Here is a 15655-nt window from a genome sequence, read left to right as displayed (position 1 = left end):
AATCTCAGACTTGTATACCCAGTGAATATTACACTCTGTTTTCTCCTACACCGTGAACTTCTAAGCCACAGCCTTCAGCTCTCTTCCCTCACTTCAAAAAATGTTTGTTCCCCTTCCACCAACAATTCTGAGATATTTTCACATGCACCAAGTCCTTCCATGGTTTCCCCAGCACAGTCCTATTCATACTCAAACAACACATACCTGAACCAGTAGAGCAGTTGCAGGTTTGCAGGATAAATCTAGTAAAATACTGAAGTGCATATACTTGCATTTAGTGGGACAAAAAAGGTCTAATTTTGCCGTCTTCACTCACATTGCATGGTAACTTTAGACTTAAATGGAAAATCTGCTGTAAATAAGCAACCATCAGGAATAGGAGTCAGAATCTACTTCTTCGTGATTTTTGAGAGGCAAAAAAGAGACAATTTTATTTTGGTTTTTTTTACTCTCATTTACACTAAGTTAATTTCTTCTCCCTTTCTACCTTCAGCTATGGCTTATTAATATAATAAATGAATAAACCCACACGAACCCAGCGGGTTGGGGGTTCAGCAACCAAATCCCTTTATTCAAATGAGACAACACCTTTTAAATGCACCTCAGAGCAACACGCGACTCCCTTGACCAATCACCAAGAGGTACTCCAGAGCCCATGTCTGCTGGAGTACGTTTTGACTTCACATCCCAGGATGCCCCTCTGGCATCCTTCCTGAAACCTGATTCCTATGTTCAGCCTTATTCAATTTTTCTGCTTTGGCAAAATTTTAATACAGATACGTTATCTAGGTTGATCACAAGGCTGACAGCGCACAGAGAAAGAAGCTGTGGGAGTTGTTCTCCCCAAGAACCTCTTCTCTCACATGATTCTTCTCTTTCCTCTATGTTTTTTTCCTAAGATTCAGAAGAAACCCCTCCTCATTCTAGTTCCCTGAGCAGACACCTTGACTCTTTCATTGCCTTTTTTGACACTCTTGGAAACTCTCTTCTTCTGAGCTCAGGGACATCAGAGGTCCATATCTCAGTTCCTCTTTGGCTTTGGAGCAGAACTGCAGCTCATTGTGTCTTTTTGAGTTGGATGACAGCATATGCACTTGGCCAATTTCAGCAGCCTTTAGTCAACTTTCATAAGATCATAGTGTTATGTAGCAGTGTCATACTCTCTGTGCATTGAAGATCTCTGACCTCCTACTAAAGTGGTGTAATTCTCCTTGTAAGAGCACACATTTATAAGAAAGAAGGAACTTTGTATAGATCAGTTCTTTCTATCTTAAATTTTCTCATTCCAGGTCTATGCAATTGCACATTTCCAACTTTGTTTTATTATCCAGTTCCAGATCACTACTTGTTTCCTCTGTGGATTGTTAACCTTGTGATGAACCTAGATTACATATTGGATTAAAATTTTGCCAAAACTAGTGAACAAATACATATAATTGTCTTGGGGAACAGCACTGCGAATGCATTTTCATTACATTTTTTGCTTAGTTTCAGCTGCAACAGCCTCTGTTGAACCAAGAAGCCCAAAAGCTGCAAAGAAAACCTCTTTCAGTTCTGTCTAATCAGGTATCCAGAGTACAGCTTTTTTACTTCTAAATCTCAGCTCTGAAAATCATGAAAGATAAAAAAGTCTTGCTAAGGGTTACCCTAGGATAAGCCCTCGTCTTCCATTTTTTCAGTTTTTATTTTTGCCCTGGTTTCTGCATATTCTTTAGGTTATCAAGAAGACCAATAAATCATAGGTATCATTAAGATCATAGACACTGATATCCTTTGACATCATGTTTCTTGAATTATTCTTTTGGTCCCTGAAAATTGCTGACAATTTCTCTTTGTTGCTTTTAAGGGTGTGTAAGAAATCGGGATTATATGACCCTGGGAGAAACCTAGAAGGGGAATTTGGCAAGATAAAATGCAGATGTAATGAGATGTATGCTTGTGTGTGGGAAACTAATTGGGAGTAATTTTCTCATGGACAGTGAATGCTTAGCTAAAAAGTAGATATAGAGAAAAGTTACTAACAAGGATTTACTGCTGATATAAAGGGGTATACAAACCATGAAAAAAAATGATTCCATGATCCTGTTATACCACACTCCTTGGGGTCTGTGCCCGAGTATGCCACAATGGTGCTTTATGCCTAGAATTCTGCTATTCCTGTTTTCCTTCACTTTCACCTCTAACCTTTTATTTTCTGACTCTTATGGGTCACCAGCCTTTGTATGCTTACCCAATAAAGGACCTTCTCAGAAAGGAAACTGCTCTCAAGTGTAATACATTGTATTTCTCCAAACTCCTAAAGCAAACAGTCTTCTGCAAAAAAAGAAGTGCTTTGTACCCTTTAGGAAATAGGAAAGACAACATGTTGCCCGTTAGACTCAGCACGTTGCCTCTTGCCTGAACATCATACAAAATAAAGCTCAGTAAAGAACGGGGTAGGATGATGTAAGTAAACACTGAGGGGACCTACTATGTCAGGAAACCTCTGTGTATTGTGCTGGTGGAAGAGAAAAGACTCAGAAAGGACATGTAGAAGTTATGGATATTCACAGTTGATGGTAAAAAGGAAGATAAAGCAGATGGCTACTGGATATATCAAAAAGAATTAGTAGGATTAGGATACAAAGGCATCCTACCTTCATCAACTCACAGTAGATTTTCACATTCAAAAGAATTTTTAAAAGTTTTTAGAGGCACTGGAAAATTGGAGCAGGTCCAATTTGGGAGCAACAAAGTGATCATGGTGCTGGGGAACTTGACGTGTGGAGAAAGGTTGGAGGAATTGGTTTTGCTCTGCTCAGAGGAACAAAGGATCTTGTATCTAAAAAGTTTTTATAGAAGCTATTCTTGCTTCACAGTGATTCCAGGTGACAGACAAAAGGCAAAGGGGACAAGGTGCTTCAAGGGAAATGCTGTCTGGACAGAAGAAAAACTTCACTAACAGTACTCTTAAATATTGGAACAGTGTGCCCAGGGAAATGATAGAATCTACTTTGCTGAAAATATTCATGTCTTGGCTTAACAAGGCCCTGGATAACCCAGTAGAAAGCCTAGGAGGTTGGACCAGATGACTAGAGGTCTCTTCCAACTTAGACTTCTCTATTATTCTGCGTCTCATACTAGATCCTAGTGTAGCATAGGGTTAAAATCTTAGAATTAGGCTAATTTTAAAGGCTATGTTAAAAATTAACATATATTTAAAATTTCAAAACAAACCCATATATTTTTAAATTATCTTCATTTAACAAGGGTAACCTGTTTGGCATTTTTTAAAAAAATTGAGGGTTCCAGGGCAGTGTGCTTGGCTCTGCAGCCAGCCATTCTCCACTCTCACCCCAAGATCTCTCTGCCTTCTAAGTAGCTCTGACAATGTGGTTGTCTCAACTGTCTATCTGTCAATCAAGAACAAGATACTGTGAACTTCAGTTAAAATAAATAAGTGACTTTGATTAAAATGTTTATTGCAGAAGCAATCAGACAGTAGAATTTTGTAAAAACTGAATTTTAATTGTTCTGATTGTATTCCGCTGTGACTGGTGTCACTACATGTCTTTTCCTGTACCTTGACTTTGATTCTAATTCACCCCCTCTCTCACCCTTTAATTGTAATCTCTCCTTCGTTAGTTTTAACAGTCAAATCATATAGCATTTCCATTTTGCTGCCTCTTATTTCCTACTCCTTATGTTATCATTTGTCCTAAAATAGCGCATCAGTTCTCACATATTACTGCAGTGATGTGCTTTCAACCTTGCCTCTACTTGGAACTAATCTTTCTCTAAGATCTTGCACACCAAATCCCTTTTCTCCGTTGACCTCCACCCCTAGCTTGTGCCCTTTCCAAGACTTACAATTTGACAGTGTCTCTCAGTTCTGTAGTGCATATGCTCTTTAATTCTGACAGTGTTATTTCTATTGGGATTCTCATCTACAGTTATAGGTTTTTTATATAATGTAGACTCTTGATCTTTCTTTTCCTTAGTATTTTCCTCCTGTAAGACCACAAACACTATCCTTCATCTCTGAAGTCTCATATTCTTCTGTTCTTTTTGCCATGGACTTAAGAAGGCCAAATACCAAGTGGTTTCCCTCTTCTGCATATCTTCAAATGTTGTGTTTCTTGTATTAGTTGAATAACTGTGTGTTCCCTGTTCAAGTGCTGATTTTACAGTCTTTCCTGATTTTTCTGCAGCTTTATTTCTTTCTGTTGTTTGACTTCACTAGAGGACTCAACACTATTAGAATCATAAAATCATAGAATCATAGAACGGTTTGGATATGAAGGGACCTTAAAGATCACCTAGTTCCAACTCCTCTGCCGTGGAGGTTCTCCCTTCTTTTTCCATCATGCCCAGTCATGTTCTTCCCTGTTTCTATGCTCTTGTCTCCTTTAGTAAACTCTTTGCTATATTAAAACCTCATGGTTTTGTGCCCTTATCCTTCTCTCATCTTCAGGCACATGATGTGCTCTCAGTGGAGAAGGTGCTGGGCAGCAGTCGTTGGAGAAGATGCATGGAGCTTCTGGAGGACTGTCTGAGCTGTTGGTGAAAACTTCTCACACTCCTTTCCTGGACCAGACACTTTGGTACAGAGGACTTCAACATCTAATCCCCTTGACTCTCTCTGGGATGAACATCTCTGGCAAGCTGACTGTTAGCTCAAGATAAAATGAAGAAGAAGGAAGACTTAAAAGACATCCAAATGCTAATGGTCTGTCTATTCCTGTCCTGGAGTAGGCTTTATGCCTCCAACCCCTTTTCCTAATTCATTGAGTAGTGCTGGTTTACCACCAGCACTGTGGTTCTTTCAAAGCCATCCTTTTGAATGGCACTTCCTATTTCAGCTTTTCTTCAAACAAAACAATTGTGTCTGATCTCCACAACTACAGCAAGTGCAAATTTAGAATGAAAGATGAGGCAACCTGGCACACCCTCAGTTACAAACTGTCTGTGGGTTCAAATAGCTTTTGATATAACTTAGATCAGCCTGAAGATGATCTCAATGACCTCTATCTGTCCCATAGGAACCAGTGCACTGGGTTAAGATGCGGGCAATAATTACATATTTTGCCCTGCCTTTCCTGTCTGGTCATGATCCCTCCCTAGCCAATCACTCCTACGAATAAGAAATGGCAAAAGGTGGTGTAGCACACAAAAGCACTGCAGCGAGATTTGTGGACGTGACTCGTTGAGTAATATTGCTGCTCAGTTATGACCACATTGCCATAAATACAATTAACAAGAACATGACCTCACACTTTCAGTATCCCACCAGAACAAAGATGCGTGTATAACTTGGGTTTTCTGGAGGAGCCTCAGCTTTTTCACATCAGTCAACTCTGGCAGGTACTGAGGACAGAAAGTACGTCTGTCAAAAAATCATAGATCCAGTTCAGGAATCACCTGGGAATTAAGGCTTTTTCACGCAAGGAAGAGGAGAAAGAACAGAAGATGCTGGCCTATCAGACATCTTTCTCTTTGACAAGGGAAAAGAAAATTGTGAAATGTAAGGAAAAAAAGAAGGTAAAAAAATGGTTGTATTTATCCAGCCTGATGAGGATAAAAACACTCCTTCAGAGTCCAGATTGGACTGGAGCAGTCCTTGACTCAAAAGGTTTCAGTGATCCAGACATGGAATACCACAAAGAATCTCACCTGGAAAAACGATTAAAGAAACTTAGGTCATGACAAATATAAAATATAAATAAATGTATCACTGAAGAAAATAAGGAGGATGTAAGTGCTCCTTATTTGTACAGGATGTTTTACAGGATCTCGTTCAATAAAAAACTACCGGTCACTTGGATGAGGAGTGCTTTGCCTCAAGGGGGAATTTAGTTTAGGGAACAGAGGTCCATGAAGTCTTATTTTCCCACATTCATATAATTTTTTTTTGCTTACTTAGAACTGACAGCATGCTTATTGATCTACAATGCACAAAAAGAAATCCTTTCTATTAGCTGGTACCAATAACAATAAAATCATAGCATACTGTCATGGAAAATAACACAAAAATAAGAATAAATTTGGCATGAGGGAAGATGATTATTTTCTTGTGGAAATTGCACAGTAAGTGCCTTTTTAAGATGGACTAAAATGAAATGCAAGGAGGGGGTCTAGTTATATTAAAAAGTCAGATGAACTGCAATTTCCCTTTTTCTGAAAAGCTGAGGTGAGCTTCTCTTTGAGCCACCCTAGATTGAACAGTGAGAGAAATAAGGGAACTACTGTGCAACAGCCACTGTGTCACTGACCTCTACCATTTGTCTCAGTGAGCCAGGTATGAACTTGAAATACACAGAATAGTGTGATAGGGAGATAAAACAAACCTGTAGAAAGCAGAGCAAAAACTTTTTAAGGATGACAAACAAAACTTGTTCAAATCTGTTAAGTGTTAGTTTGTGGATGAGATTCAAGACATGAAGCAACACAGGAATCTAAATTGGGATGGGATTGGACAGAGGGTTATGAAAGTGAAACATTTCCTGCAGAGTTTCTGTGCTTATTTCGTGTGCATTTTTAATTGGAAAATAAATCTTGAAGACATGCCTTAGCCATCTTAGCTGTTTGGTGTGAAAAGCTTGTGCTCTGATGCAGTGATTCTAGTCTCTTATCATTTGGCGGCTCCGGGAAACAAATTCTGTGAAACACTGAGAATAATATAAAAATGGAGTATCAGTGTCAAGCTATCAAAAAGAAACCAAACTTTCAATATGTAGGTAATATTACTACAAGCTGTGAAGGTGCTCTAATGCATCATGCCCAAGACAGTATGTTATAAACCCCCTAGTTTTTTCTGAACCAAGAATCTTTGAAAAGAAAAACTTTCATCAGAAGTCCTGGTAAACTTACACCAAGGAACGCAATAAAACTGTACCTGATGCTATTCTTAAATCTCATAAAATTGCCTATATTTTGACATTTCCTCTATCGGTTTGTGTTTCCCCATGGAAGTATAGCAAAGTGAAAACCAGAAAAATCTTGAAATCTTTTTCATGCTTTTGGTAAGATGCCTTCTTCAAATAATATTTAACTTCCAATAATCTTTGAGCCATGTAGAACAGAATATTTTTAACTTTTTCTTCTCCATCATCCAAGTAGTAGCTAAAATAAAAAGAAAGCAGTTGAAGTATCACCTAAATGGTAGACAACACATTTTGTTATTTTGCTGCAAGGTAATCTATACATGCCAGGGCATACAATTAAGAGGTCTGTAGCTTGTATAACAGAATTGCTTCAATATGAAGTTTCTAGTTTCAAAATTGAAAGATTTTTTTCTCTTTTGCTGGAATATTAAACTTTTAAAAATAAAGTTAACTGTTTATTTGATATGAACTGCAACTTTTGTTTCTTGATATAATAGCATTTCTACATGATGTAAAATACACTGAAACTACAATTTTCCTTTCTATTCAAATCAGCTTTAAATCAAAGTTCATGTGAATGGGCTAGTGTTTGTGATTCTTATAACCTTAGAAGTAGTTTATGTTTTTTTCCGCTTGTCACAGTTCACATGAATTGAAAAAGTATTTCGCTTAGAGGTGTTATGAGTGATCATGCACATGAAAAAGCAACTTACTTTCTAAACTTTCTGGTCAGATAACATTTTCAAGTGACTGAGATTCAGTACAATTTTCTTTTGAACTGAAAAAGAATTACTGTTCTGTCAAAAATAAGTGATATTCAACAGAGGAAAAATTTAGCTAGTTAAAAGCCTCTCAGGAGGGTAACTTTGTTAATTGCATGAAATATATTTCTTTTGTCGCTTCCTCTCCTTCTCCTCATTTTGTTCTTCATTTTTCCAAATGTTTACTGTTCTTTAGATTTTTATAAAGGGAAGGAGGGGAAGGTGATTAGCCCATGTCTGTGTTGAGAACTAGCTTCAATACTCTTTATTGTTAAGAATGTAACCAGATGCTTAACTAAAATATTTGATACTCGGTGTTTCAGTGAAAAGCTCCTTTTTAAATCACAGATAAAGCAAGGTCAAAAGAAAGGCATCACCTTGAATTATGAACTGAGGAAGTAATCTGGGTGCATGTTTTCGAGATATCTAACTCCCCACAAAGGACTTAAGCTAAATATGGAGCTAGTTTCAGGTTTAATATCTTTCACTGAAAGTTGGACCTTCTGAAATCCAATGCAAGGTAGAAGTCACAAGTGGGGATTTTGTTTTGTGAGGGTGTAATTGCCTTGGTATAGTGGATGTTCCCTGGTTGGATGCCAGTTACTTGCAAAAGCCATTCTATCGCTCCTCTCCACAAGAGAAGAGGACAGAGGAGAGAAAACATAATGAAGGGTTCATGGGTTGAGATAAGGACAGGGAGAGATCAGAGATTACTATCATGAGTAAAACAAACTTGACTTGCTGATATTAATTAAATTTATTACTAATAAAAATCAGAACAGGATAATGAGAAGTAAAACAAATCTTAAAAACAGCTTCACCCCACCCTTCCTTCCTTTCATGGCTCTACCTCCTCCCTCTCAGCAGCACAAGGAGATGGGAATGGGGGTTACAGTCAGTTCATCACAGCTTGTTTCTGCTGCTGCTCACAGAGAGGAGTCCTTCTCCTGCTCCAGTGTGGGGTACCTTCTATGGGAGACAGTGCTCCACAAATTTTTCCACTGTGAGTCCTTCCCACAGGCTACAGTTCACGAACTGCTCCAGGGTGGGTGCCTTTCCATGGCATGCAGTTCTTAAAGAACAGGCTGCTCCAGTGTGGGTCCACCATATGGTCACAAGTCCTGCCAGCAAACCAGCTCCAGTGTGAGCTCCTCTCTCCACAGGTCTGCAAGTCCCTGCCAGGACCCTGTTCCAGCCCATCCTTCCCAGGCTTTCACAGTCTTCTTTCAGGCATCCACCTGCTCCAGTGATGATCTTCTCCATGAGGATGCAAGCAGATCTCTGTGTCTCTGTTGACCTCAATGTGCTGCAGGGGCACAGCTCCCTCACCATGGGCTGCACCACGGGCTGCAAGAGAACTTCACCTCTGGTACTTGGAACACCTCCTTCCTCTCCTCCTTCACTGATCTTGGTGTCTGCAGCATTGCTCCTCTCAGATATTTTCACTCTGCTGTTCTCTGAGCAAAATTATACCTGCACAATATTTTTTTCTTTTTTGTTTTTCCTTCTTAAATATGTTATCAAAGTTTATTATGCCATACTCTTTTATAGAGTTTTCCAAAAGCACTATATGCCTTTGCTTACCTGTTGTCTATCTCCCCATCAATCTTACCATCTGAGGAGATGAGGCTACCTAGGTAATTAAACTGCTGGATTTAAGCTCTGACTGGCCAATGGTGATATGGAGATGATGGAAGACTTCCTGAGGAGCAGGTTGGTGGAGAACTTCCGTCTTCTTTAAGCTGACTTCCAGCCCAAAGAGCTCAGCAGCATCTGCAAAGTAGGATGTTAAACGCTGCAGAGCTGCTTCTGTGTGGGCAACAAGGGCAGCGTCATCAGCATAAAGCAGCTCCCGGACAAGATGGTTTAGGGTCTTGGTGTGGGCCTTCAGTCACCTTAGATTGAATAGGCTTCCATCAGTACGGTATCAAATGTAGATACCATCCTGATCATCGAGGTCTGCCATGGCCCTTTGGAGCATCATGCTAAAAAAGACTGTGAATAAGGTAGGAGCGAGAATGCAGCCTTGTTTCACACCATTAGTTATTAGAAAGGGCTCAGAAAGTGTGTTGCCATATCTGACTTGGCTGTGCTGATCCTCATGGAGTGAGATGATCATTTTAAGGAATTTAGGGGGACAAGCTAAACGTTCCAAAATCTGCCACAGACCTTTTCTGCTCACAGTGTCGAAAGCCTTGGTGAGGTCGACAAAGGTTACATAGAGACCTTTGTTCTGTTCCCTACACTTGTCTTGCAGTTGTCTGAGAACAAATACCATGTCTGTAGTACTTCTGTTGGCTCTGAAACCACACTGACTTTCAGGTAGAATTCCTTCTGCTATAGTGGGTATTAGTCTGTTCAAGAGTATTCTTGCCAGGATTTTGCCAGCAATGGAGAGCAGAGTAATATCACAGTAGTTCGAGCAATCTGATCTAATTCCTTTCTTCTTACACAAAGTGATGATGACTGCATCATGAAGGTCTGATGGTAGTTTACCTAGTTCCCAACAGCGCACCACAAACTCGTGAAATTTGGTGTGGAGTGCAAGGCCCCCATGCTTCCAGACTTCAGGTGGAATTCCATCAACCCCAGCTGCCTTGCCGATTTTCACCTGCCGTATGGCCTTGAGGGTTTCTCCTAAAGTGGGGGCAGTATCCAATTCATACTTTACTGGTTGTTGTGTGATGGACTGAATTGCTGAATCTTGGACTACACGGTTGGTATTGAAAAGTCTGAAAGTGTTCAGACCATCGATTCAGAATGGAGGTTTTATCTGTCAGAAGCATTTGACCATCAGCGCTGAGTAGAGGGCTTTGGACCTGGTATGTAGGCCTGTATGCTGTTTTCAAGGCCCCATAGAATCCTCTGTGATCACCCGTATCTGCGCATAATGGGTTTTTTTCAGCTAGATCAATCCACATTCTGGATGTCACGAAGTTTCTGTTGGAGCTTGCTGCATGCAAGATGAAAGGCTGTTTTTCTTGCGTGACAGGATGGCAGTACAAGGTGTGCTTGGTGGGCAGTTCTCTTCTTCCTCAACAAGTCCTGGATTTCTTGGTTGTTTTCATCAAACCAGTCCTTGTTCTTCTTTAGGGAGAACCCTAAGGATTCTTCAGAGGACTGCTGGATGCTGTGTTTAATATGGTGCCAAATTGTTTCAGGAGAGGAATCTGCAGAATCTGTGGAATGGTTTTCAAGCCTAGTTTGAAGGTTTGCCTGGAATCTGTCTCTTACTTTGGCTGATTGGAGATTGTTAACTTGGAGTCTTCTCCTTGGGATATTGCCCCTTTTAGGTTTGAATTTGAGATTGAAGTTGAGTTTACAGCACACAAGCCGATGGTCTGTTTGGCATTCTGCACTGGGCATCACAAGGGTATGGTGGACATCATGAACATCTCTCCGCCACACCAGGCCATAATCGATGAGGTGCCAATGCTTAGATCTGAGGTGCATCCAGGTTGTCTTCAGACTATCTTTCTGCTGAAAGATAGAATTAGTGATGGTGAGCTGTTGCTCCGCACAGAATTCTAGCAGAAGTCGACCATTATCGTTGCAGTTTCCAACACCATGCTTGCCTAACACTCCTTTCCAGGCTTCAAAATTCTTACCTACTCTGGCGTTGAAATCACCAAGGATAATGATCTTATCATCTGCAGGAACCTTTTGGGTAAGGAGGGGCAGGTCAGTGTAAAATTTATCTTTTTCGACAGGGTCAACTTGAAGAGTTGGGGCATATATACTAAAGATGACAACATGTTGTTTGTTGTGGAGTGGAAGGTGTAGGGAGATAATGAGGTCAGAGTGACCTGTCGGCAGATTTTTGAGTTTTGGAACAATAGAGTTTTTGATCATGAAAAAACTCCTGAGAGATGTTTTTCGGTTCTGGGCTTACCTGACCAAAGAGTGTGTAACCGGCACCATGTTCTCTGAGGCTGCCTTCCTCGTGAAGGCGAACTTCACTGAGAGCAGCAATGTCGATGTTGAGACGAGCCAGTTCATGGGCGATTAGGGCAGAACGACGTTCAGGACGTCCGCAATCCGCAGAATCGAGCATGGTTCTGATGTTCCAACATGCGAGAGTTAATTTAGGTACACCTTTGGAGGCAGGTGCGTACCTTTGTCTTTTGATCTTTGTGCGACCACATTGGAAGAAGATGCCCGTTGGTCTGCGGTTAACCAACCGGGTGAAGGGGGAGATGAGCTTTGTTTAGGCCACCTTTTCTAGGCCCCTCTCCGAGTGGAGCAAGCAGTGCTGTCCTTGAAAAGGCTGCTTGGTCGTTCAGGGTGCTGCCCCAAGAGATTGTCATCTCCAGTCAGTCTCAAATGACCAATATCCTGAACCACCTGCATGCAGGGTTGGGTGTGCGGCTCCCAGTGCACCTTTCACCTGCTGTTTTGACCCTCACCCTTCACTACAGGGCTTTTTCCATGTGGGTAAAGCCTTCAAGCCTGAGCAATGGATTTTTTAGGTGAGATGCAGTATGCATGGAACTGAATCCACCCTTTAATCCTAAGGTTCATCTGCCAGGGCCAAGCGAGCTTGGATGGTGGCAGCGAGGTCCTCAGGACGTAGGTTTAATTACAGTGACCTTCTCTTAGATGGATGGCCTTACAGGGCTAAGCGAGCTCCATCTGCTTGGGTTTGGGATTAGAGTTGTCCTTCTCCTAGGATGACTGCCAGAAGGCTAACGAGCTCATCCTGCCCATGGATGTATTTTATCTGTCCCTACGGTTTTGACCTGTCTGCCATGGGTGACCCTACCGAAGGCATGTACCATCGCCAGCATAGCTCGCAACTGCATAGGATTACACACGCTACGTTCCTGTTAGAGCGGTTTGGGCAAGTTTTACATTTTCTACTTATTATTGTCACCTAATTATATGCAATCATAAGGAGATACCCAGGAATAACCCTTTGTCCTGCCCACCCTTTCAGGACGTAACAGAGCAAAGCAAATATATCCAGAACATGCCGAACCTGGGCGGTAGCCGCAGGTGAGCCAAAACCAAACACAAACAAACCGACCAACTGTTCTGGCCCCCGTACCCATCCAAGGCTGGGGTACCTTACAAGGCCCCAGCTTGGCTGGGACCCCCATGACTCTAAAGGAACCCTACTATCCACCCTGACCATATCCTTCCTCCACTGTGTTAGCACGTATCTTCAGGCGCACTGCTCACCTGTGACACTTCATAGAGGAGTGCCCCACTCTCCCTCCCGCCAATCAGAGGCCCCCCATGGCCCACTCGATACCCCTCCCCTCTCTTCCCCCACCCCCACTCCCCTGTACCACCCCTCCCATCCCCTGTACTCCCCTCCCCCTTCCCCCCCCAAACCTGGAACGGCAAACCTCTGTGTGCTCCGAAGCTGCTCTCTCCTCCTCCATGGGCGTGCAGCAACTGCCGATGAGGCTCCCCCACTCTCTCTCTCCCCTCTCCTGTTGTGGCTGCGCCTGGGGCCTGATCCGCCGGGGGGAGGACTCCCGGGGGACTCCCAGCCAGCCCAGGACCCAACCACACACACGCAGCCAGCTTGGAACTCCAACAAACGTGGATAGAGCCTTCCTAAATTTTCATTCGCAAAGCCTAGCCATGTTGTTGTATGTTATCAGAGAGGCACTACTACCATCTCTGATTGGCTTGGCCTTGGCCAGCAGTGGGTCCATCCTGGAGCTGGCTGGCATTGGCTCCATCAGATAAGGGGAAAGTTTCTGGCAGCTTCTCACAGAAACCACCGCTGTAGTCTCCTCTGCTACCAAAACCCAGCCACGCAAACCCGATACAATCAGTTAGTTCAGTCCTAAGCCCTTACATATCACTTTACCCTCCATTACTTTGTACAGTATTGCTGTACTCAATGAGCAGAATTTTATGAAAACCTGAACATGGTTTTATATAGGCTTATGTATGTACAAATTGGCTTTATGGCACTCAGTCTGAATTATATCAGTCAAGAAGGAATTAGAGTGTCTTTTTTTGTTGTATTATAGCAAGAAATCTGAAGGTAAATGATACTAATGATGTAGCAACACTTGTGTTCACATGTTACTCTCAAGGTACAAGTGTGGTTTTGTTGTATGTTTTCTTTTATTCCTTTCTGTTACAGAGTGTCATAAACATTGTTAAATCAAGATGTTTTTCTTCAACATTTTTTCAAGCAAGATAAGGTCACTTGTTATTATAGTAGTGCTCCCTGATAGTGATAAAATTCCAGTGTATGTATGCATTCTATATTGTATGTATCTTATGTGCTGCAAATATGTTAGTCAGTTATATCTATTACGTACATATATTATTCCATCTCCTCTTCAAGCTGACTTAAATCATTTCACAATGATCCCAATCCCACCAGAATCAATGAAAATATTTTCGCTTGATTTCATTAAGTTTCAAACCTGATCGGTAGACAACCTGTCTAGGGCACCATAAGGACCATGTTTTCCTTCACAACCAGTACATTTAATTTTTTAGTTTCTTTTTCATTGTCCCTTCTTGTTAGCTTTAAGTCTTTGTAGCTCTGCTTTCATAAGCTTCACGGATTGTACAGCCGAATGAATGGTCCTTTGATCTACACACTCCTTTGATGTCAGTCTCAGCCTACCATCAGTCAGATCTACCATCAGCAGAGGAAAGGAGAATATTCATAAAAGCATTTATACTTATGCAATATCCAGGCAGAATGCTGCCTGGAGATGGGAGATACTAATTTCCTAGAAGTATGAGTTGTTTCTGGACATGAAAATCTGAGAAGTTTCTGGTTGCCTACCCAAGCTTGCCTGCTGGTCTGAAGTGTCTGAAAATATCCAGAAGATCTCTGAGAACAGCACCGATGTGATCAGCCAGCACTAACTACAGGAGAAATGGGGCAGGAGGCTGATGGAGCAGCAAATAGCAGTTGGCCTCTGTTTGCTTTGCTTTAGCCAGGATGTTCGCTACTCTGATCTGGTCTTTGTGGACCATCAGTATTGAGACCAAGGAGAGAAAAATCATGGTCCCTCTTACCTTCTGGGAAGTGCCATCTCAGCTCTCTGATGAGCTAAGCCATGACTTTCCTTTGATCTGGGACTGTCACTGGGTGATGAAGTTCAGTTTTGCCTTAAAGACTGAGAAACCTAGACCTAATTTTGTGTCATGGAGTCTGCTCATGGTCAGTCCTGGCTAGCTTTCTTCACCAACAACATGACCATGGCAAGTCTGTCACAAATCTGTGGGTCAGGCCAGGCCATGAGGCAGAGGGGGTCCAGTCCTGTGGGACTTCATGCTGAATTCTTAACACCCATGCTGTCCCTGGAGGCCATAAAGATATTTTTGTCTTCTGCTGTTTTATCCATGGTTGTGTGTGCATAAAACTGCTTTAAAACAAGTAAATCCAGTTTGAAGTGTTGGGGTTTCTCCCTCCTTTGTCTCTAAACTTAATTTTGAAGGGTTCCTGAAGGAATTAGAATGAAGGTTTCAGACTGACGACTTCGGGGGTGAGGGACTTGTGTGTTTTGATATTTTGTTTGCTGAGGGCATTTTTTGTTCTGGTTTGGTGAGTTTTTGTGATGTCTGTTGTCCCCTAGAGGTGGAAGGTTCCTCAAACCCAGGACACACTTTTAAAACTATGTCATCTTTCCCCACTGACTAGAGAAGTTTCTCTTGAAAGTCTACAGCAGATTCTGAAAATCCTCCTGTAGTCTCTGAGAAAGTGGGAAGTGCAGAAAACATAATGCTAGTGGATACCTTGAAATTCAGAAATTGTCTCTCTTTTAAATTCTTGATATCAGATCTTATTTTAAAGATTACTTTACAACTAAAAAAGTAATTTGATTTATTTTCTGTCCAAAGTTCAGTCATTAGACTGTATCCAGATCACACTATCTACCTTTTCCTTGCAGCCATAAAGACTAGAAGCTCTCAATATTTTTTTTTTAATGAAAACAGAAATGTCTTTTCTGGTCTTTTCCAAATTTCTTCTTTTCACATAATCAATTGGTTTCCATAATTGAGCTTTTCTTAATAGTCCCTGAAATATTGTCCAACACCAGCCAA

Source organism: Pseudopipra pipra, chromosome Z (genome assembly GCF_036250125.1).
Source record: "Pseudopipra pipra isolate bDixPip1 chromosome Z, bDixPip1.hap1, whole genome shotgun sequence".
NCBI lineage: Eukaryota > Metazoa > Chordata > Aves > Passeriformes > Pipridae > Pseudopipra > Pseudopipra pipra.
Note: the sequence above shows the minus strand (reverse complement) of the source record.